This window comes from Cryptomeria japonica, chromosome 7 (assembly GCF_030272615.1).
Source record: "Cryptomeria japonica chromosome 7, Sugi_1.0, whole genome shotgun sequence".
In the NCBI taxonomy this organism is placed as follows: Eukaryota; Viridiplantae; Streptophyta; class Pinopsida; order Cupressales; family Cupressaceae; genus Cryptomeria; species Cryptomeria japonica.
The window spans coordinates 511,091,386-511,115,300 of NC_081411.1; the positions used below are offsets into that span (position 1 = coordinate 511,091,386).

Here is a 23,915-nt window from a genome sequence, read left to right on the forward strand (position 1 = left end):
AACTCTGTTGAGATTTCATTTTGCTTGCTCTGTAGTTTGGTTCATGCATAGCCAAATTGGCTTACTTCTGCAAGCCAAATTAATAGGTACAATTAAAATGAATCTATATCGCTTGTCTGAAGCTTTGTAATGTTGCAAGTATCTTTCTTCTATTTCTTTAATATGGTATTAAAGCCAAACCACTCAGTACTCCCAGATTGGGCAAGATGTTTTGAGATCTGTATCAGAAGGTTGAACGATCTGCACTTATTTTTATTAGTCAGAGGCATGGAGACGTGGGGGGGCACAAATGTAAAAGATTAAATAGGAGGTATTTTGTGCACACACACTAAATGGACAGCCTGTGAGAAGTGTGAGCAAGACTGCTAAAGGTGGTTTGAGTGCAAGTGTCACATTTATGTGTGCAGTGCCATTCCCAACTAATATGGCTCCTCATCCAATGACCATGAATGCATTGCCAAGCCAATCATGCCACCCACTCCAATAAACATCTCTATTTTTCTGTTACTTTCATACATCAGATCCAAAAGGATCTCCTGCACCTTGGGCCTTTCCATGAGCTTATCAACGCACAGCACAATTTAGATTTACAGCCATGTGCAGGGTAGGCTCTAGCATTAGGAGTGAGTGGCAGTGGGCAAAAGGAGTGTTTGATTCTGCAAGCAAGGAAACAAATGTATTGCAGTGATGGGTGAATTGGGAGCAAGGGACTCTGCACGTAGGGCAATGATCCCTTTTGACTTCTTCCTACAGAAGTTGCAAATATTCACAATCATTAGCATCTCCAATGCCTTGTCACTTCTTGGATGCTTATTTGGACAACTTCTATTTTTTTACACAAGTTGGAATTTAAAGAATGAGTTGAAGGTAGAAGGATTATTGGGTGAGCAACAAGTTTTAGACTTGCATTGCCTCAATTTTATAAAGTTTAATTCAATATTTCGTTCTATTGGGCAGCAGAGTAAATGACTTTTGTATCTTTTGATCCCAGATAGACATTTTTGTCTAACAATTTGTCCCATTGTGTCTATTAACCATATGAACTCCCCTTGTAAATTTGTTTTATGCCAGTACTAATAAGGCTCCTAATTTAATTGCTTTCAGAAATCTGAGGTCTAGTTTAGCATCCTGAAATGGCAAGAACCTAGAAATTTCCTTTGCCCAAGTCTCAAAAGTTGACTAGAAAGAATTACAGCCTATGGAGTCCCAGACTCCCAAGATACTCAACATTTGTGAGTACCTTGATGAGATCATGTTAAATGAAAAATGACCTGTAATGTCCCTTTTTTCGAACCAAGTCGAATCAGCCAGACCGGCAACCTAACTTTATTCCCAAGAGGCTTAAGAGAGAAAAATTGCAGGGTAATAACATAATCAAACAAAAGAAATATTACGTAAAAGGTAATTTATAATTAAAAGGAAAAAAGGAATCAAATAAAAAGTAATTTTTAATTACTTTTTAGGGTTGGCTTAAAAAGCACAAAAAGAAATATTGGGAAAAAAGAATTCCATTCAATCATTGCCCATTTTCCAAAAACCCTTTTGTAGAGAGCAGTTGGTTCAGCAATTTTTCCTTGAGGATGAAAACTCTCTCGGATCTATGGGAATTGGAGGACGAAAACCAATTGATTTCCAAAGTTAGCTTCATTCAAAACTCATAATTGGGCTTGCGGGTCAAATTTACCTAGAAACTATGTTGCCGGTTCAGGTTCGGACACCGGTATATATATATATATATATATGTGAATTCACCTTATATAAATTAAAATATTAGAATACAAATATATTAGAAAACTAACATAAATATTATAAATACTAAAATATATTAATTTAGCATACCTAAATTTAATATTTTGAAAAATTAAACTTTAGTCTTCTAAAATTATTTCTGCTCCACACTACTCTACTCTCTACCCGACTCCGCTTCAGCGTCTGCTCTCCACCCAACTCTACCTCAGCATCCTCGGCGACGGATTCCAGGAAAAATCTCCTGGCAAAAATCTTCCCTCGCAAGAAAATTGCCAGACCAGTATCCCAGACCCAGAGCGAACTGGACCTGGATTAGTTCAGGCAGCCGGTAAACCCAGTAACTTAGCCTAGAAATAAATTATGAGTTGTTACTAATAGCCAGCCGTACCAGTTGTAGCTTCATATGGATCGTACTTATTAGATATTTGGGAGTGTTGGATTTTTTGTTTTAGCAATTAAAATCTGATATATGCCCAGGTTACCGTACACTTTGTGAATCTGTAGAAGACAAAGGAATTGGGAGTTTATTTGTTGGGGCCCAAACACAGTCGCCACCCTCCACATTGGAAACTGTAATAAAAAGGAGGGAACATAGATTTTGGGTTAGGCAACTGAAGGAAATATTGTCATTGATGTCAAAAGTAATAAGGCAAAGTTGTCATTGATGTCACAAGAAGAATAAAGAATATATTAAGTTATCAAGATATATGATTAACATCATTTATATGCCAGTCAAGATGACTATATGATTGATGAAGAACATCCCTAGAAATATGAAAGAAGAGATTGGTCTAACGACTATACATATAAAGACAGAAATTAATGTATTTACTGAGCCTTTTAGATTACCAGGCGGGTATCATTTCCTTGAAATGTATTCAGAAAGAAATATGACTTAAAGGATTATTGGCGGCAAATATAAGCAGCGACAAACGAAATCTATTACATAAAGATGGAACGTATTCTATAAAGATGGAATGATGGTAATCAGCAATTACGTAGTTATTATTCTACGTATTAGAGATTATGAAAGTGACGGGTCAATGAAGAGATGCGTAACCCATAACCGATGATATTAACTACAGCAAGTAGAAGATTCACATAATGGATATGCCGCCAAGACAACACCAAGCAGTGACTATTTTCAACGGAAGATGAGGAGATTACTAAGAAGCCCGATAACACTGATAATAATGAAATCGAAGGTTACTATGAGCAGCGAAGATGATTGATCCCATGAACATCACCGCTGGCTAAAGTAGCGCTGGAGTATCTAAGACAACGATAATGATTAAGTTGTATTAAAAGACAAAAACATAGTGGCAGCTGACTTCCTCATCCGTATTTAGCTGGCAGAAAAAAATATGGATTACAAATTCATGATCTTGATGGAATTTCTAGCAAACAAAGTGGAGGAAGAACAAAAATTAACCATAATCAACAATTTAGAGCAAAAGGAACTTCCAAGTATTTCAATCAAATATACATAACTAATGTTTGACTACCAAAATTTGTAGGCATTCCAAGATGCATCTGCAGTTATTTAATTAGCGAAGCTGCGTGTACACGGATATGGATACAATGTTGGTATTGGAGGTGGATATTTTTTTAGCACCCTCTAATATGAATGTAGCTGGAGAAGGAATTCATATTAGAATAAAATAAATATTAAACATAGTAAAATAAATAATAATAGATAATAGATATACGTAACATTATTAGCTAGTAGGAAGTAAAGCTTTACACACTTCTCACATTTATGCTACTATGCAAAATGCCATTCTAATTAGCCGAATATGTCCGATTTTGGTCATGCTAGTGGAGTTACTATGTGTGTTGAAGTTTTGTGTGTCTCTTCAACTATAACTATGCTTCCTTGGCCTCTAAATTCAAGCAAAGCAATGAAGATACTATGGGTTGGAGTGTCTATTGATGTAGAACATAATTGCAAGTTTGTTTCCTTAGCCCTTTTCAACCAAATATGGAAAACACAAAGACCTCTTTTTAGGCTAGAGTTTTCGGAGATTCTTATTAGCATAAGCAAGGTACTGCAGATTCTTGAGTTCATCTTGAAATCACCAAGCATTTGTTAGGATAACCCGTGGACAACTAAGTTGGGGGGGTGGGGTTAATCAATTGTCAACAGTTTATACAACTTTAAGCACACAAAACCTTTTACCGGAATAGCAGATATAACAATTAAGCATAAACATAAATCACAGAACAATTACCAACTATCCATAACACATAACACCATGATTTGTATGTGGAAAACCCAGTAAAGGGAAAAACCATGGTGGGAAGCCTACCCACAGTCAAATAATACTTTTGCAGCAGGTATGTGATTACAATAAGAGGGGCCTGCACATGCGGGAAGGCCAACAGCCTAGAGCGCACTACTCATCACAAAAGGAGCCTCACTGCCTACAAAATAAATCCAGACTACAATTCAGAAAAATGAATGAACTGCAAGAATAGCACCTACTATGCCTGAGTACAGTTTCGGTTAAGCTCAATACAGGAGGTCTTAAACCTCTTTTACAAACCCAATTCAATCACCTATGACAAACCAAAACCCCTACATATGATTATCACTTTATTCGCACACAGATAGTCCCATAACCTTTTTCATTCCACACATATATGATCTACAAAGAGATCTTACATTATATTTATACCAACCCAGGACCTAAACAATTAGGTCGGCCACCTAAAATATAATACAATAGATCCGTTACATAATCCCGCAAACCAATGATAAACCAAGACGGCCTAAGACCGAAACAACATAAACCAAACAATAAATCCAACCGGTGACGTATCAGGAGCATCAACCAACATGTTACATAAACCGGTCCATAACCTAACAGAATAACCACCGAACCCAAAATAGGTCGCCATAAACCAAATGAAACACCATGAACAACTAGAACACGAACATGATAACCATCAGCATCCTGATAACCTTCTAGAAGCCGCACCTACACCACTTAACGGATTCATCAAAGATCTTCAACAAAGCGTTGTTGGTAAAACACTTACCGGTAACCAAAAGGCTTACTAGAACATATGATAGCATTTGGATCATCAAATCCCGAACCAACTGAATGTGATAAACATCAAGAACACATGAATAACCAATCCAAACCAATTCCAACAGCCAGACCAAAACAAGAGACAAATCTCCAGATCAACATCAAAGATTGTAAGAACCCCTACCAATTCTGATGGAAATTTTCAGTTTTTACCCCTATGGTATTTCGTCAAACACTTGGCATACAACTGCTCAAACACTTTAGACTTCAAGGAACATCAAAAGATACTTGTTTTTAACAACAAGAGGGCTGTTCTAACACAATGTGACTGCTAAGAAATGATATATTAATACTACCATTTCAGACTGTATGATTATATGAGAGATAAAGAGATCATGAAACAATGGAACAGCAGATAAACATTATTGCAAACAGTTGGCAAGCCATCTACTAACAATAATATTTAGACTGGTTATTTATGAGACCAATGCTTCATTACATGAGCTGTCTACAATTGAACATTATTCTGAAACACACATATTCAGGTCTAGTCTGAAGACATGGACTGAAATTACCATTCTAACCTCACAAATACAACATAAAATGGGCAATAATGAACCTGTACAATCTGCAATGTGGTGGGAAGCCAAACCAGTAGTCACTTAGGCCTCTTGACAGTGAAGTATACCTCATGAAATGATCACCTTAACTGCTGTAGATGGAGCTTCAGATCTGCCATTGTCACTGTTGATGAATGTCACCGAAAAATGCCTCAAAACTGATTGGATTTCTGCCTTATGACAGTGCCTATCATCCCATATGACTTTGAGGAATTATAGACTTTGGATGGTGAAAATCGGTGGACTCAAGAGGGGCAGACCTGTTATAGTTCAATTTCTTCAAATAAATGAACAGACATCCCAAACACTCAATAAATTACCTCAAAAGTATCGCCACACTCTCCAATGAATTTTGGTGCCCATAGATCTCAAAATCGATGCACATGTGATGATATATAAATCAAAACATGGCGTCCTAGGTCTGCAACTATGTCACTGATATGCCCCTTCTAATAAATAATTTAGGCACTCTTTTCACCAATAAATACTCCAAAAGGTATCGTTGTGGCCTCACATTCAATCTGCAATCATCAAAGTGTTGAATAGATGCAAATATGGAGAGATATGAGTGAAAACAAGGGTACCAGGAGGTCTGCAACCACTGTCAACAGCAAGTCCAAAAACCACGATCTGCCTCCAATCAACCTTCAAATCCTCAAATAGGAATATCGCTACCCTTCTGGTTCAAAAAATATGCTTCCAATGTCAACCTTTGTCAAATCTGGAAATTCTGAAGTCTGAAGTACATGAGGTCTGATATGAAAACTCTTTAGGCACAAATTGAGAAGCTGAAGTACTCCTCACTCCTTTACCAACCCCTTAAAGGATATTTCACCTCAGTTATGCTTGACCAATAGGAAGGTATCGTTCCCTAAGATCTTCTGCGGACAACTAGTGTCTTCACACTCACAAGAGATAACAACCAAACAACTGATGCCTAATGTGTCTTCCCTTTCTTCTATTTATACATTACTTGTCACATCACAAACACCTTCTAGAAGATAAGGTTAGGTACAATTTATATTATTTTATTAAAACATTATAATGTACCTTTTTAATTAATTGATTGATAAACACCAACACGTCTCCTGATACGTGTTATCTCTTAAATCATCAAAATGTTAATAGATAAAGAGATGTGAAGCCTCAAATCGCCACAGCATGACCCCCAAAACACTCCTCTTGGCCTACGAGGGTCTGATAATAGGCCAATCCCGTAAAATACTAAAGTCTAATGTGAAGGGGACATTACAAAGACCAACCACTCTACCGGAAGCCGGTAGACAACAAAACAACTAGTATTGACATCAATGACAAACATCAATGCAACACATAATCAATTCCTCCAAATTGCCAACAATCTCCCCCTTTGGCATTGATGGCAACAATAGATGTGAAAAACATCCAAGTGCCAAGAAGTGCCAAACAAGTCTCCCCCAAAGGAAGACATCCAACAATCTCCCCAAAATAACCAACAGACCAAACTCCCCCTGTGAATGATATCCCTGTTAAGCTTTGTTTTTCACATTAATATCTCTCCCCCTTTGACATCAATGCCATAAATCTGACATAAACATCAAAGAAAAGTCATAAAACCTCTCAACCACACAACTGACTACTCCCCCTGAGTAGTAGCACCAACACATCAATCCGAATGAATGATAGTTCTGATAATGCATGTCGGACTGATGCCGGTCGACATCACTCAAGTCTCTACCGGAGGGGCAGAAACTCCCAATTTGTCTCTTAAGTACTCAAATGATTCCTTAGGCAAAGGTTTAGTGAAGATGTCTACAATTTGTTCTTTTGTGTTCACATAAACCAGTTTGACTTCATTTGCATCCACCTTCTCCTTCAGAAAATTATACTTGATAGAAATGTGCTTAGTCTTAGAATGAAATACTGGATTCTTTGATATGTCAATAGCAACAGAGTTATCACAGTGAATAACTACCGGTTCAGTACAATCCACCCTTATATCCTTCAACATTTGCTTCATCCATAGAACTTGTGTATAGTTAGTAGCAGCAGCAACATACTCAGCTTCAGCAGTAGATAAAGAAGTACATGACTGTTTCTTGCTGATCCATGAAACAAGTTTCTTTCCAAGAAAGAAAGCTCCATCAGATGTGCTCTTCTGGTCATCAACATCTCCATCCCAATCAGCATCTGTATATGCACATAGTGTAAAGTCATCATTTTTAGGATACCACAGACCATACTCAGTTGTTCCCTGCAAATACCTGAAAATCCTTTTCACCGCACTCCCATGATTCTCTCTAGGATCACTTTGATATCTTGATACAATACAAACTGCATTCATTATATCCGGTCTAGTCTGAGTCAGATATAACAAACCTTCAATCATAGATTTATACCTTGTAGGATTTATCAGACCTGATGCATCATTCTTTGTCAATTTCTCACTTGTAACCATAGGGGTACCAACCAGTTTGGAATTTTCCATACCAAATTTCTTCAACAACTCTCTAGCATACTTTAGTTTGACAAATGAAAATACCTTTATCATTCTAAGTAATCTGCAAACCTAAAAAAAATTCATCTCCCCAATCATAGACATCTCAAATTCATTCTTCATATTTTCAGAGAATTCCATACGTAACTTATCCTCACCTCCAAAAATGATATCATCAACAAAGACTTCAACAATCAATATGTCATCATCAGTAATCTTATAGTATAAGTTACTGTCAGCATTACCTTTAGTGAAACCAAGCTTCAAAAGATATTTGTCCAATCTAGCATACCAAGCTCTAGGGGATTGTTTCAATCCATATAAAGCTTTCCTTAACCTGCAAACCATGTTTTTGTCATCTTAAAGTGAAAATCCATTAGGTTGCTCAATGTAAACTTCCTCAAGATCTCCATTCAAAAATGCACACTTAACATCCATTTGATTTGACCTTTGTACAGCTCATCCACCTTGACATTAGCACTTTCCACAATTCTTTGCAATCTTTCGTTATAACATCTATATGCTTTGCTTTCATTAGAATAACCAAGAAATATCCCTTCATCACATCTAGGATCAAACTTTCCAATGGAATCATCTATTTTGATATACCATTTACTACAAAAGATTCTGAAATACTTAACTGTAGGTGTATGACCAAACCATAACTCATAAGGTGTCTTACCGATGTCTCCTTTCATATGAACTCTGTTAAATGTGTACATCGTCATGCTCACAGCTTATCTCCAATAGATATGAGGTAAATTAGCTTCCATCATCATAGTTCTAACTGCATCCAAGATAGTTCAGTTCTTTCTTTCCACAACACCATTTTGCTGAGGTGTCCCATGCTTCTCACAATAACTGTTAAATTCACCGGATGTGAATTCACCACTCTGATCTGACCTTAAGCATTTAATCTTCAACCCTGTCTCTGTCTCAACTTTAGCTTTAAAGATCTTAAATTTTTCAAAAGCTTCAGATTTCTCCCTTAGGAAAGTAACCCACGTCATTCTAGAATAGTCATCAATGATTAGCATGAAATATCTGTCACCCTGAAAACTCTTTATTCTAGCAAGACAACACAAATCAATATGAATAAGATCAAAAACATCATTAGATTTGTCTTGTATACTCTTAAAAGAAGTTCTGACTTGTTTTCCCATTTGACATTCCTTACATACCAGATTATAGGGCTTTACAATCTTAGGTATATCTCTAACAGCCTTAGTTGAACTGGTCTTTACAATGCAATCATAATTCACATGACACAATCTCTTATGACATAGACAATTCTCATCAACTTGTGCAATCAAACATGTCTTCTCACCGGAGTTCAAATGAAAAATGTTACATTTAGTATGTGTACCGGTTGCAATCTCCAATCCTGATTTGTTAATGATTTTGCATTTTCCATCGTTGAACTGTAATTGAAATCCCTTATCCACCAACTATCCTGCATTCAAAAGATTATGCCTTAAACCTTCAACATAATAAACATTATCAGCGTTATGCATACCATCCAATGATATAGTTCCTCTTCCTCTAATCATACATGCTTTGTCATCTCCAAATCTAACTAGTCCACCATCAAATTCTTGCAAAGATAAAAACTTCCTTTTATCTCCAGTCATATGATGTGAACATACACTGTCTATCACCCATTCATCCTTCTCTTCAATTTTAGCAGCAAGGGATTTTTCCTCATTTTGAACAACAGGTGTCGGAGCATCTTCCTTGATAGCCAAAAATACCCATTCCTTTCCACTGTCGGATCCACTAGCTGAATCTTGTGTCTGTTCATCATCAGAATCAGTCACACCTTCCTCATCCGCATAGTAACATGATTTGTCTTTGTTTCTCCTGTACTTATGCTTGTTCTGATAATCATGGTTAGGCCTAAAAGATCTAGCTTTCTCTTCAAATCTTGAATCCTTTCAGGACATCTAGATGCAAAATGACCTATCTTATTACATGCAAAACATTTAAAAGGTGATTTTCCTTCATACTTACTTCCTGTCGGACCTTTAGGTACTCTTCTAGCAAATAGGGCTTCAAGTTGCTCAAACTCATCATCTTCTTTCTTCATTTCCTCCAGTTCCTTCGCATATAAAGCTTTCCAATCACTCTTGCCGATTGATGATGCAGATGTGTGAAAAGCAGATTCAGTCTTTGCAACTCCTTGAGGACCAAATTCTTCAAGCTCAAAAGCAAATAATTTTCCAGCCAAAGTATCCTTGTTAACAGAAGTGTTAGCCATTGTTCTCAACTCATTAATTACAGTAGCCTTCATCTTGTAAGCCAATGACAAAGCTCTAAATACTTTAGAAACAATCTCATCTTCACTCAGAGATCCACCACAGCACTGAATTCCCATAACAATTTCATTAACTCTTTCCATAAAAGCAGTAATCCTTTCATCTTCTTCCATCTTGAGATTATCATACCTTACCTGGTAACCATCAAGTTTAGCAATTTTAACAGTAGGGTCACCTTCATTCAGAGCCTCCAACTTATCCCATATAGCCTTCACAGATGATTGGTCAGTTAATCCCATAATTTGTTGATCAGAAAGTGCACTTAAGAGTGCTTCTCTAGCTCTACAATCATTCTCAATGTCCTTATCCAAGGTTGCTGGAGGAGGATTGCCAGATGTCGGATTATGAGGAGTATAGCCTTTCTCCATGACCTCCTAAATCTCTTTCCCAATACATCTCAAATGAGTTTCCATCTGAATCCTCCATACCCTGTAATTTGTCGAATCAAGCTTAGGGGTTTCTCTTCGGAAAACAGATGCTGTTGAACTATTAGTTGCCATAGGATCTTCCTCAAGCGGTTAAGCTTTTGTGGAGAGGACCAAGCTCTGATACCAATTGTTAGGATAACTGGTGGACAACTAAGAAGAGGGGGTGAATCAGTTGTCAACAGATTAAACAACTTTAAGCACACAAAACCTTTTACCGAAATGCATAAACCAAATATCGGAATAGCAGATATAACAATTAAGCATAAACATAAATCACAGAACAATTACCAACTATCCATAACACATAACACCATGATTTGTATGTGGAAAACCCGGTAAAGGGAAAACCCACGATGGGAAGCCTACCCACAGTCAAATAATACTTCTGCAGCAAGTATGTGATTACACTAAGAGGGGCCTGCACATGCAGGAAGGCCAACGGCCTAAAGCGCACTGCTCATCACAAAAGGAGCCTCACTGACTACAAAATAAATCCAGACTACAATCCGGAAAGATGAATGAACTGCAAGAATAGCATCTCCTATGCCTAAGTACAGGTTCGATTAAGCTGAATACCGAAGGTCTTAAACTTCTTTTACAAACCCAATTCGATCACCTATGATCGACCAAAACCTTTGCATATGATTATAACTTTATTCGCACACAGATAGTCCCATAACCTTTTTCCTTCCACACATATATGATCTAGAAAGAGATCTTACATTATATTTATACCAATTTGGGACCTAAAGAATTAGGTCGGCCACCTAAAAGATAATACAATAGATCCATTACATAATCCCACAAACCAATGATAAACCAAGACGGCCTAAGACCGAAACAACATAAACCAAACAATAAATCCAACCGATGACGCATCGGGAGCATCAACCAACAAGTTACATAAACCGGTCCATAACCTAACAGAATAACCACCAAACCCAAAATAGGTCGCCATAAACCAAATGAAACACCACAAACAACTAGAACACGAACATGATAACCATCAGCATCCTGATAACCTTATAGAAGCCACACCAACACCACTTATCGGATTCATCAAAAGATCTTCAACAAAGCGTTGTCGGTAAAACTTTTACCGGTAACCAAAAGGCTTACTAGAACATATGATAGGATCCGAATCATCAAATCCCGAACCAACTGAATGTGATACACATCAAGAACACATAAATAATCAATCCAAACCAATGCCAACAACCTGACCAAAATCGGAGACAAATCTCCAAATCAACATCAAAGACCAACCACTCTACCGGAAGCCAGTAGACAACAAAACAGCTAGTGTTGACATCAATGACAAACATCAATGCAACACATACTCAATTCCTCCAAATTGCCAACAGCATTCTCCACATGGTTCAAAGTCAAGCTTAGATCCCAACGCTAGAGTCGGTTGCATCTCCGCATTGCACCCTCAATTTTATTCCTAGTTATGTATTGCCCTCTTTGTGTCAAAAGATTCTATCCAATAGCAAGGAGACTATTCCAACACTATGCCATAGCATGAATCACTAAATGTTGTGGGTTTAGGAGCCAATATCTTAGAGATCGAGGAATGGGTTGGAAGAATACTCTTTAATTTGTTGTTTTAAAAAAATTTGGCCAAGCTTGGTTGCTCTTCAAGATTGGATTTTCATAACTTGTGAATGCTATATGATGAGAGTTATTTACGTCCCCTTTAATGCTATATTTTAGCCTTTTAACATGCCTTCATATTCATTTCCACATTCCATTTCTATAACCCTTTTACCATTTTATGTTGCATATGATCTAATATATATAAGTAATATTTAATTTAGTTTTTAGATAAAATATGTGAATAAATAAATATTAGATTGTATTTATGCAACATGTTGATTGTAGAATGTAGACTTCCTGCCACCATCTATGCAGGAACCTTCCTATCACTCAACTCTTTCTTCCATTACTGCCACGTGGACTCTTACCACATTAGCTCGGTGCCACGACCACATTTTTTAAGGCATCTTCAAGTTGCATCAAATCTGTCTTACATGGCTGAACACATCATCATTTGATTGGATATTCCAAAGTTGATCTTCATGTCAATATTCAACATTATTAGAGGACTTGTCTTCTTTTCTTCCATGATTTCTTGATTGCTTCAGCCACCTCAGCACATGATCCTGTCTGCTGCCACATTAGATAATATTTTCAAGAGCTAATAGAGGAGAACCTAAAATGCAGATGTGTTTGCTTGTTGTATGAAGAAAACAGAAATCTATTATTTCCTATTCTCTAGCTACAGTTATAACAGATACGTTTTTATTATGCCGCCAGCACTTAAGGTCTTGTGTAGACGATTGGATTGTTAGCTGCGAGCCAAAATAGGTACTCTATTCTTGCACGCAGTTGTTACACACTGCACATATATATGTAGCATAATATAACCTACAACGGGGATAGAATTTGGTGTGAGCAGATTATCATATGTAGATTATTGTATCATTTCTCTGATAAATAAAATAGCATTTCTTCTGATAAATTGCATCAAAAAAAGAATCACCAACATGTGATCCAACAGAATGATGCCTAGTCATCAAGTAGGGAATCTTCTAGAAGATTTTGGCCTGCATTCCTCTCTCTAGCAGCATATTCCAAGAATCTAACCAAAACGGAATCTAACTCCTCCATGGTAATGCTGGGCAAAGCCTCCTGTTGTGCACCAATCACATCCAATGTGTCTAAACAAGCATCCAGAGTAATCTCCCAATCTGGCATAAGCTTCTGCGAACTATGGACATGGATCAGCAAGGAAACCAAAGCATCAATTTGATTCTTATTCAAAGAATCCAACTAGCTAAAGTACATGAACTTCATTTTATCTCTCAGTTCTTCTAAGTGTAGACCACTAGAAGCACTGATATCTACCCCTAGCAATTCTTCAATGGATGTAAGGATCTTTAATTGAATCTCTTGAATTGATCCTTCCATCTCTACACAATCTTTCCGTGCATGCTCATAAGTGGATTTTTGTATGGCCAATGAACAATACCAACCTTGGAAATCATAGATATCTCCCTCATGCACAACTCCCTCATGGATCAACGTGGACATTGGAATTTTCTTCAGCACTCTGAGGCGAGGAATGGTCTTCTCTTGTACCGGCTGGAACTCATCCCAAACTCCTTCCGAATCTTGTATCTTGTATGTGAGCATCGTTGTCCTGTCAAATGCCTGGACAAACTGAGTTAGGAAATCATTCGCCTCCTTCGTCACATCCTCAATCCATTTCCCAAATTTTGCATGTGTGTTCTTAGCTGCCTCATGATTATAGTGAAATCCACAATCAACTACAATAGGTGAGACAAAAGTGCGAACCTTACGCCTCATCCCTATCCAATCTCACATTGATTGTCCAAATTGTATCATCAAGTTCCTAGAACTCGTGTCTTTGTAGTCCGTCCAAGGGCAACTGAAGTGATTTGGTAATCCATGGGAGAAGCCGCATCTCTAGTCACATCACCAATCAAGATAGCCACTTCTGCAATCCCCACACCTGTCTCATCTCTAGCTATATTGGAAAATATCTTAGCCTTCTTTGGTTCTTTCTCCTTCTTATTCCTGGATAAGTAGTCATCAATGGGTTGGGCCTCTACCATCTTCTTACTTTTCTCCATGCTCCGCAGCAACCAATCGAGAATGGTGGAAACTTCCATCACATCATCAAGACACATCTCCCAATCAAGTCCTCTCAATGCTGAGATAATATCATCATCATCTTCCTTGCCCTTGGTTAAATCATAACCATTATTACCCAAACTAACCTCCAACTCGATAGTAGGAGATCCTAGTTGCTCTTCATCTTCATGTTGTAGTGTCGATGTTGTTGTAGCATGTAGCTCCTGAATATTCTCTGGCAAAATCACTATATTGGAGCATTGTTCAAATTATTTGCTCTTCTCTAGCACATCTACCTCCTTTACTAATGAGGAACTAAGGGTCGGCAAAGGAGTGCTAGTTTTTTGTTTCTTAATTTGTTGACGATCTCCTTCCCCTTTGTTTAGGAGCATGACTCTCCTCATTTGCATGAATCCTCAAATCACTGATTGTTCTTTGATCATCTTCAAGAGAGGACTCCTCTTGTTTCAATTTCTCATAGGTGAAGACAACGCCCATATCTATCAATTTGATCATATACTTGTCTACCCATTCTCTGGAGAAAATAATGACGTCTCTCATAAACACATTCAAATCCACTACTTCTGGTTGTGACCAATTAGGCAAAAGGATGGGTTTGCTCATTTCATTCTCATATTGTGGATGGGTATGATCACTAACATCGACTATCTGATCTGGAATGAGAAAATGTTCACATTCCTCATGAAGTCGATTGACATTCTGAACCACATCCTCTTTCTTACTGCTTGTTCATCTATGAGATTAGCCCAATAATCCTCAATGTCAACCTTATGTACGAATCTTTCTCCCTTGATCCTTTCAACACTCTCATGTGGATCAAATTTGTCTCTGCTCTTGTAAGTTCCAAGGCGATAGAATGCAATCTCATCAATCACTATACAAGCTACAGCGATAGTGTGGCACATTTCAAAAATCTTCCCTATTGCAATAGGGAAAGTCATCCCTGTTCTGTGTTTCTCCTTCTGGATGAAATCAAATTCCAAATGTTGTCTCACCACCTCAAGAAGGATCATTCTATCTATAGGATACCTAGGAAGTTTGTAAGGTGCAGATCTAAATCCTTGAATCCGTAGGTATGTGAAGGTGGGAAACTATGGGTACCACAATCCATATTGCTCAACTAGCTTTGTTGCCGCCTTGGACAACCTTTTGTGGATCCCACCTTGCAACATTCTTGTAATATACATGGTGAAAGCATCATTCACCCTCCTATAGTCTTCAATTTTATGCATATCAAGTTGTGGATAACATTCATAACTCTTGTACTGTCCTGGTCCATTCCCAACTTCGCCTTTGCATATTAATCCCTTGTATGTAACAAATCTTGCATGTAAACAAGGTAGGAAGTAATATTGAATGACTCAGTCTTCTCCGCATTCCTCAATTGAAAATCCAGATAGTCGCTGATAATCTTTACCCAATTGATCATTGTTCCTCTTGTACAATCTTGGATAAAATAGAACATCCGTCCTTAGAACAAGGCACCCTATGGCATCCCCATCACTTGGTTGAACAGGAATATCAGGTCGTTATATTCATCCTTGAAATCTATACACATAAATCTCTTAGGTGCCTTGGAATAATGAGGCCTTGGTTCAATCATCCATTCCTTGTTCACGATTGTCTTGCACGCACCCACCTTCATTTTCTACTTTGCTTCATACTCATTCTTTGTCCTTTCTTTCATATCTACACTCCGGGGAATTCCAAATACTTATGCAATTGCATATTTAGCGAGGTAGGCAATAGTTATCCCTTTGGGATATCAGATCATCCTCGAAATTGGATCATAATGCCTTGCGCATTCTAGAACAAGCTCACTACATTGTATGGATTGAGGAAACCCAACTGCATGGTATATGCCACTCTTTGTGATGTTGGCGAAATGGGGAGAAGGAATCTGGTTCTTCGTTCCAAACATTCTCCGCCACATCCGCTCCATATTCAAGAACTCCATGTTCGTGTTTGTGATTCCCTTCCATTGGGAGGACAATTGGGAATCCGGATAGAATTCTTCTTGGACTATCTTCAATTGCTCCTTCCTCACGCTGATTCCGGATTTAGACATGACACTTGTATGAAACTCGAAGTTAATATCATGGAAAATTATCCGGATAACCTATTTTCAGAATTGAATAAGTTCTGATTTTTCATGATTTAGAAAATTATCCGGATAACCTATTTTCAGAATTGAATAAGTTCTGATTTTTCATGATTTAGACAAATTTAGTAACTAAAATCAAAAATTTTATGCATATTCATCATGAATTCTGAAAATAGAATGAAATTGACAAGAATGGGGTCTAAAACCCTCATAAAACCCTTAGTTTCAGACTTGCATAAAGTCTGATTTCAAAATAAAGTCTGAAAATAAATGAGGTATACTCAGAAAAAATATCAAGTTATCAATCTTAGATGTCTGAAGACACCCTTCCAAGGTCAACAATGGCTGCCCAAAGTCTGAAGACAACCTGCAACACTCAAAAATCAGTCATTGAAACCTGTCGCAGTCATAGGAAACACTCGTATTTGATGAAATTTACCTCCCAAAAGTAAAAACAACTAAATCTAGGCACAAGTAGGGGGCTGGAAATGAAGATCTAAGACTGAAGACAGCCTGCAACAAATGTCTCAGACCTACACCAGCAATGGTTGTACTCAGAAAAATGCCTCCAAATTGCCCCAAAATGACTTTCCAATAAAATTGCCTAAGTGTGGGATGGTCGGGAAGTGAAAAGTAAGGTCTGAAAATGAATACTCCAGCCACCAATGGTGAAAAATTCTGGTCTGAGTGTAATGGCAGCCCCTTAGCATTAATGAAGCTCAACAATATCACCAAAAATCACCTCCAAAGTGAAGCAATCAGCCTCTCAACAAAATCGCAGCTCTCCAACAATGGCACCACCTCACAAAATCGTTAAATGTGGCTTGATCAGCCACTTAGCTTGCTGTAGCTTCCTCCAATGGCAGCGCCTGGGTGTAATTGAGCAAAATCGCCCTCTAACTTGCAACTCAAGCTCACAAATGGTGTCCAATGGACACTTAAACAAAATCGCCTAGCTGGGAACAACCTCCAACTTTCTTGCAATCTGTCACTTGACTGTCACAATCAGCACTTATAATATTATTTTAATATTGAGCAAGCTCTTTGAAACTAGTTTTCACCTTGTCAACTCACCAGACAAGCAATGTGGGATAAAACTTTGCCTTTTTAATAATATCATTAATAATCATTGCAAATCATTAAATAATTGGTTTTTATTATTAAATAATCATTTGCGAACACAAAAACAATTAAATTCATCAAATTTGGCCACTTGGGGAAAATAGCCCCATATTTGGATAAAAATCCAGATGAAAATTCATCACAAAACATCTTTATTGCTTCCTGGGGAAAATCGCCCCATATTTGGATAAAAATCCAAATAAAAATTCATCATAACTCATCCAAAAATGCCTTTGGGGAAAATCAATCCCCATCTAGATAGCAAAAATCACTTCATTTCATTCATTAATTTCAACATTCATCCTTTTGGGGGAAAATCGATCCCCATCTAAAGAATTATCCAGATCAAAATCATCACAAATCATACTTGGAGGAAAATCGCCACCTATTAGGGCAATCATCCACATCAAAATCAATCAAACTTGCTCACAAACTAGCCTGGGGTAAAATCAACCTTCATCAAGATAAGCAATTTCATCCTGTAATGGACACCCCGGAATGCCCAAAAACCATTCAAATTGCTGCTAGGAATTTTATTAAACAGTTTGCATCCAACTCCTTATTTCTCCGTTTAATGTTTTAAATTCCCTTATGGCTCCGGAAATGAAATGTTGGTTTGTTTTACATGGAATTGAAATCACAGAATATGGACAAGAATGAAACTACAATAATATGCAAATTGAAAATTGAACTACTGCTGATAAGATGTTATTTTCAGATTTTAATCAAAATCAAATACATGGCAGATTATCAACTCACTAATTATTCTAGCATTATTGACATAATACTCCAGCAATCATGTTCAATCTTGCTGCTACAGTAACATGAATAGTACCCACGTGAATAGTATTGCAGCAATATTAATTTGTCTTCAACAGGTCCAATATCTTCATAAAATCATCTCCTCAAATGGCATAAGCATCGAACAAATAGGGAAGAAGATATGAACAAACATTAAATCTGCCTGTAGCTGGAAATGCACCCAATCTGCCTGATAATGAAGCTGATAGCAATGGATTCCAAAGGCCAAACCCCAGGGGAATGACGTCTAGAATGTCACAAGAGAGGATAGATGTCCTCTAATGCCAAGAACGGATCTGCAACTCACACATACCAATTCTTCTCATATTCAACATATCTAATGAAGCCACAAACGCTTTCTTTTATTCTTTTTCCAAGGGTCCACTCAACTCTCATGGGCAATGTGGGATAAAAGATGAGCAATATAAAACATATATTAAAATATTCACTTATGTCTGCCTTGGGTATAGATCCCCATAAAATAAATATTAGAGTAACACTTTAATATTTTACAATTAAATTAAATGTTACTTTAATAAAACTTCAGGCATTAAAATGTATTAGCAATCGGACTCCGAATAATGCGAGTGATAGCTCGTCGGAAAGCTCTCACCGAGGAGTATCAAATCCAAACACCAAAACTGGCCTCCACTATGTCCTGCTGACTTACTAAAAATAGTAAGTATGCCTGAAACTGAGTAATCAACTTCGTTTTGGCCCAAACTGGAAATGACTAGGCCAAAACACTCCAGGATCCCCTTAAACCCTTCATTAGCCCTCGGGACCATGTAGAACAAGGCTAACGCACACACACTTGGTCAACTGCTAAAGTGGGGACATTACAGTCCGCCCCCCTTGAAATTGCTTGTCCTCAAGCAATCTCAGTCCAGCCTGCTGAATAATCTGCTCACTCTCCCATGTAGAATTCTCCTCCGGCAGGTCTTTCCATCTGACCAAATACTCCTTCACTATCCTGTTTCTAAGCTTCCTCTCTCTGGTGTCCAGAATAGCCTCAGGTACTAACACAAGCTTCCCCTCCAAATCCAAAGGGGGTAAATCTGCAGAAGGCACTACACTCTGACCAATGGCTTTCTTAAGCCTAGACACATGAAACACATTGTGCACCCGACTGCCCTCTGGAAGCTCAAGCTCAGAGGCGACTTCGCCCACTCTGCGAATCACCCTGTAGGGACCATAAAATCTAGGCTTCAACTTTTCAGCTCCGCTCTTCTTGAGCGATGACTGTCTATATGGTTGTAGCTTCAAGTAAACCATATCCCCTACCTCGAAACTACGCTCTATTTGGTGCTGATCAGCATACAATTTCTGTTGATTCTGGGCCTGCTGTATATTCTCCTTGAGCACTTTCAAGATGTCCTGACTATCCTGCAATAAGTTTTTGGCTTTGGGCACTCTGTTGTCCCCCAAAACTAAATCCATGAAGCTAGGTGCGTCATAACCATAGAGTGCCATGAAAGGAGTCATCCTGATGGACATATGATAAGTGGTGTTATAACAATACTCTCCCATATGCAACCATCTGACCCAAGCCTTTTGTTGTGCAGTTACATAGTTCCTCAAATATCCCTCCACCCATTTATTCACAATCTCTATTTGCCCATCTGTCTGCGGATGATAACTAGTGCTAGGTGTAAGATCTGTACCACACAACCTAAACAACTCCTGCCAAAAACACTCATAAACTTACTATCCCGATCACTGACAATGAATCTGGGCAACCCATGTAACCTGAATATCTCTCTAAAGAAAAGATCTGCCACCTGTGCTACTGTGTAAATGGACGGAATAGCAAAGAAGTGAGCGAACTTCGTCAAGTGGTCCACCACCACATAGATGCAATCCCTTCCCTGCACTCGTGGTAAACCAGTGATGAAGTCCATCGAAATACTTTCCCATTTCCTATCAAGAATGGGCAAGGGCTGTAATAAACCTGCAGGAAATGTGTGCTCTCCCTTATTCTGTTGACAAACCGCACACTCCCCGACATACCTCTGAACATCATCCTTGAGCCCTCTCCATGAGAACCGCTCTCGGATCTGCCTGTAGGTCTTGAAGATCCCCGGATGCCCAGCTGTGGGTGCATCATGAAATGCCTTCAATATCACCTCTCTCAAATGTGATGACGGAATCAAATAAACCCTGTCCTGAACTCTGATCAATCCGTCTATCACCTCATAGCGATCATCCTGTATAGTACCTGAAATCAATCCAGAAGCCCAAGCATTTCCGACATACTCTGCTATAATCCGATCTCTCCAATCTCCTGAAATCTCTGCCAGAGCACATAAGTGAGGTCTCCGAGATAAGGCATCAACCACCACGTTTTTCTTACCTTTGACAAACTCTATGTCAAAGTCATAAGCCTGCAATTTAGTAACCCATTTCTGTTGCCGGTCATTAAGATCACGCTGGTTCATGAAGTATTTAATACTGTTGTGATCAGTTTTGATCAGAAAACGCCCACCTACCAAATATGATCGGAATTTGGCCAATGCATGCATTATGGCCAACATCTCCCGGTCATAGACAGAATAACTCCTCTCAACTCCCCGGAACTTCCTACTCTCGAATGCAATGGGATGCTTCTCCTGCATCAATACTGCTCCAATCCCATCACCCAATGCATCACAATGAAGCTCAAAAGGCTTCGTGAAATTTGGTAGAGCTAGAACTGGACATGAAGACATTACCTGCTTGAAATGCTCAAAACACCTCTGTGCCGCCCCTGTCCACACGAAGGCCCCATTCTTGGTGAGATCTGTCAAAGGCGCTGCCGTCTGTGAAAAACCCTTAACAAACCTTCTGTAAAATCCGCAAAGACCAAAGTATCCCTTAAGCTGTGTGAGGTTTGTAGGAGTAGGCCAATCAACTATAGCTCTAATCTTTTCAAGGTCTACTCGAACTCCATCTGCACTAATAATATGCCCAAGGTATAGTAATTTTGTCATACCAAACTCACACTTAGACTCCTTGGCATACAAAGACTCTCTCTCTAGGATAGATAATACCTCCTCCAAATGTTGTGAATGTTCCTCCCAGGCCTTACTGAAGACCAAGATGTCATCAAAGAAGATCAAGACAAATCTCCTCAACTGCTCCCTGAATACCTGGTTCATACAACTCTGAAATGTAGCGGGTGCATTGGTTAGTCCAAATGGCATAACCATAAACTCAAAGTGGCCATAGTGACATCGGAAGGCAATTTTCTCAATGTCCTCTGCCCTCATCCTGATCTGATGGTATCCAGACCGTAAGTCTATTTTGGTGAAAAAGCATGCTCCATGCAATTCATCAATCAACTCATCAATCCGAGGAATGGGATATCTGTTTTTTATTGTTTTCTTATTCAATGCCCTATAATCGATGCACATGCGCATTGTCCCATCCTTCTTCTTTACCAGAACTACAGCTGAAGCAAAGGGGCTTTTGCTAGGCCTGATGTGCCCCATTTCCAACAACTCCTTAATTGCCTTCTCTATCTCATCTTTATGTTTCTTAGGATGACGATAGGGAGTGATCATCACTGGTTTGGCTCCCTCCTCGAGCTCAATAACATGCTCTGCACCCCTATCAGGAGGAACCCCGTGAGGAATATCACTGAATACCTTGGCATGTCTGTCAAGAATCTCCTGTATATCTAGTGGATGACTCTTCACCTGAGGCTCCGGTGAAGATGGCATAACTAAGCACTTTGTTGCCCACTCTATGTCATTATGCCGAAAAAGTCTCTCCATTCTCCTCAAAGAGACTACCCTGCAACTCCCATCTGAAAGTCCCCTGAGTACAACAGTCCTACCCTCATGCTGAAACCTCATTTCCAACTTTGCTAGGTTGAAAGTGAACTCAACCAGCGATGCCATCCATGTCATACCGAGGATGACGTCATAATCTCCCATGTCCACAACATAGAAATCATCCTCCAACTCATAGCCATCTCCAAATCTAATGTGAAGATTTGAAACCTTCTAAGTACATGATAGCTTTTGGCCATTAACGACCATGACTCTAAAACCATCATGCTCCTCTGTCTGTAAGCCTCTCCTGGCTACCAACTGTGTAGCTATAAAGTTATGTGTAGCCCCAGTGTCAATGAGAGATATCACTTTCTGCCCCTGGATAGTACCCCTGACCTTAAATGTGATTGCCTTTTGGGCCCCTGTCAAGCGTGCCAACGATCTATCATCCTTAGGAATGCTGCTCTCCTCTATCGTGTTACCCTCATCTGAATCGGAATGCTGATCCTCCCCCTTTCACTCTAACTCCTCTGCTAAAAAATACTCCATTTGATTTGCCTTAGCCTTGAGAGGGCATTTATGAGATAAGTCCCAAGGCTCTCTACATTGGAAGCACAGTTTCTTCTTTCGAAGTTCATTCAACGTTTCACTGTCTAGTCCTTTTGATCCTTCTTTGGGTTTGTTATACTCTTTCTGAAATGGTTTTTTGTCTTTGTCCTTGCGGTAGGAAGAATCTGTTGAATGGTATTTTCCTTTGTATACCGAAGGGGCTAAATCTCGTGCCTTTTTAGTTGCTTCTGCTAAGGTGAGTGGATCATGTCCCTTCACCCAACCACGTAATGGATCAGCAAGCCCATCACAAAATAACACCACCAATCTCCTAGGAGAGATATCAGTAACAAGTACAAACAAACGCTGAAACTCGACGATGTAAGCATCCACAGAACCTGACTATTTTAACTGTGCTAGCTCCTTGAAATGTAACTCGGGATCCTTAGTGTCAAATCTCTCAATCAATCTTTCTGTGAACTCCTCATAGGATGTAATCTGATTATGCCCCAAAGTCACCATGCCATGATACCACCATTCATGCGCAACGCCATCCAAATGCATAGCCGCATACTTGATAGCCTCCTCCTCAAGCATAGGATTTAGCTGCAAGTATGTATCTACCTTCTGCACCCAAGCTCATGCGGTCATCTTCTTTGAAGCATCATAATAAGGCAAGGAAAGTTTTCCAACTTTCTTTCTCAGCTCAAAATTTTGATTCCTCCCTCCTGCTCTAGGCATATGTCTCATCCTCAAGTCCATATAATCTCTGAGGGAAATATCTGCCTGAAACTCGGGTCCACTGGCCTCCCAGTCCCTCCTAAACTGACCCTGTAACTCAGTAATCTGTGGTTCGTTCACTGGTTGAACTGGATCCCTAAGTGGGAAGGTGGGTAGAAGAGGTCTCAAGCTCGTTGTTCGAGCTGGGCGTGCAACGCGTCTAAAGTTATCCGCCTCATTCCCATTGTTGCCATGTCCATTATTACCATTAATGTTATTCTCAAGGCCATTGTTGTTGCCTCGGCCTCCATTATTATCATTGCCCCTATTGTTATCGTTTCCCCCATTGTTATTGTTTCCATTGTTGGCATCACCTAGATTAGTATTAACGCCCATCTGTCTAGCCATAAGCTGTAACATCATGTCCATTCGCCTATTCTGCTCCTGCTGCATACGCTGCCCTTGTTCTAACGTACCCAGTAACTGTCTGAACATTACCTCCCCCTGATCTGGACCGGTATTCCTATCATCTCGGTCACCCATACTGCTGTCCTGATCAA

General features: G+C 39.0%; 1 protein-coding gene across 4 annotated transcripts in view; it reads right to left on the minus strand.

The window, feature by feature from the left end:
- Positions 1-23,915, minus strand: part of LOC131060147 (uncharacterized) — a 265,487-nt gene that overhangs the window by 125,304 nt on the left and 116,268 nt on the right. The window lies entirely within an intron of this gene.